Here is a 2,407-nt window from a genome sequence, read left to right on the forward strand (position 1 = left end):
AAGAAGAAGAAGCATGGAGGTTGCAGTTCAGGTCGACGAGAAGAAGAAGAATGGTGGGTGGCCGGTGGGGTGGGGTGGGGGTGGGGTGGACTAATTCAATTTTTGTTTTCTTAAATTGCTTTTTGATTATTTAAATAAAAAAAATTAAAAATTAATCCAATTGCCAGTGTCATCGCTTCTTTGGTCCATTTATTATGTTTGAGCGTTTGAAATGCACGCATATTTCTCTTTTATTTGACTATCATTTTGTGTTAAAATGGTACAAATTTGTTAAGGTTCAAGTGTTCAATAGGTATGAGGCTAAATTGAGGTGTCTAAGTGAAATATACGGACAACTTTAAGGAGCCGCATATGACTTAAGCCTAAAATTTAAAAAGTAGACACATGAGTTCTACATGACATAATACGTGTAGGACACCACGTATCACACATAAGTGCATGTAAAATGTCGCGTAGGATGAATGTGTATACGTGTTCTACTTTATACAAGTTTCAAAACTCGTTTGGATTGGCTTAAAAGGCAGGTTTTAAGTCAAAAAAAAAAGTAGGGAGAGACCTACTTTTGATTTTTAACTTATTTTAAGTCATTTATTTTATCTTGTCAAGTACTTCCTAACTTATTTTAAGTCAGTTTTATATTTGTCAAACACTTTCAGAAGTCAAAAACTGACTTAAAAGTAGGTTTTACCAGCTTTTAAGCCGATCCAAACAAGATGGTGTCAGATGTCGGTATAATACATAAACATGACTCCTAACTTGACATTAGATGACAACTACGACATTTAACTTTGGATGTACATAAATAAACACTTAAACTTGTATAAAATCAAACAACTAGACACATTCGTCCTACATGACACCCTATAGGAATTTTTTTTGTCCTACATGTATTATGTCATTTAGAACACGTGTGTCTACTTAAATAGAGTATTTCACTTGTGTGACAACTGAGATGCACTAATTTAGTGGGCTAAGTAATACTTTTTCCGTTTTAATTTATGAGGTATAGTTAAAATTTTAAGAATTGATTAAATTCTTTAATTAATCTTTCATATAGCTTTTAAATAATTTTTAAGTTATTAATTAATTATTATAATTTATCATACTCTTTTATATAATTATTACGTTCAAATTCACAAAAAGAAAATTAAAATTTTTATAATGTCACATAATTTAAAGGCATAATACATTAACATGACCCTTAACTTGATTCCAATGGATAACTATGTCCTTCAACTTTGAGTGTGCGCAAGTAAACACTTAAACTTGTATAAAATTAAACAATAGATACACATGTCTCCCTACATGTCATAATACACATAAGATGTCATGTATGACACAAAATTATCATGTAGGACGAATGTGTCTATTTATTCAATTTTTTACACAAATTTAAATTTTTATTTATAAACATCTAATATTAAAAATTATAATTATAACTGACGCTAAATTAAGAATCATATTTACTTATCAAACTTACAAGTTAAAACAGAAAGAATAATAAAGCTTTTTCTGACAAAAAATTGAAAAAAAAAATATCTGTACGCAATAAAGAAACGGACAAAATGAAAGTATGTGGCTTTACAAACAAAATCCGTACAGCTAACTTAACAGTTCTAGCTTAGCCGACACTTAATGCTAATTTTGTCTATAATCCGCATATTTCTAAACAAATCATATACTAAGGCTTCATCTGTTTCCAAAAAATTTTAAATTTGAATACACATTTGAATATTAAAATTTACATTAAGATTTGAATGTTTTTATCTAAATATTAAGAGGTAGTCTCTAAATTTGAATACTAAATAATTAATATTATTTGTTTTTAATATCTGAATGTAGAAGTGAAATTAATTATATTAATAAAATATTATAAATTTCATTTCAATAAAATATATAACTTTTGATTTTTAAAAAAAAGTTTTAAGTTTTTTAATAATCATGATTTGGAGTACTATTTTTTCATTAAAAAACTTTGATAAACAACAATACACCAAAAATATTATTGCAACCAATGTTCTTAACACACATCAATACAAGAAAATTATTAATATAAAAAAATTACTTGAAACATTTACGGAAACTTATCAATTGAGAAAAAAAATGATGTTTGATTGAGAAAAGTGAGAAAGAGAGTTTTTAGTTATGAGATAAAAAGGCACATCCAAAGCAGAGAAGTTATGATTTATTACTTGATAACTTATCAAATAAGTCTGAATGTTGTTAAGAGTCTCCTACAAATCTGATTCATTCAGACCTCTTCAAACCCATTAAGAGTTTTTTTTTTTAAAAATAAAACAAATAAAATTAATGGGCTGAATCTGAATCATTCAAATTCTGACCTAAAAATCAAACGTACTTAATGGGCTGAATCTGAATGATTAAGATTCAGACCTCTATTGAGTGC

The sequence above is a fragment of the Solanum pennellii genome, chromosome 11 (assembly GCF_001406875.1).
Source record: "Solanum pennellii chromosome 11, SPENNV200".
Classification (NCBI taxonomy): Eukaryota; Viridiplantae; Streptophyta; class Magnoliopsida; order Solanales; family Solanaceae; genus Solanum; species Solanum pennellii.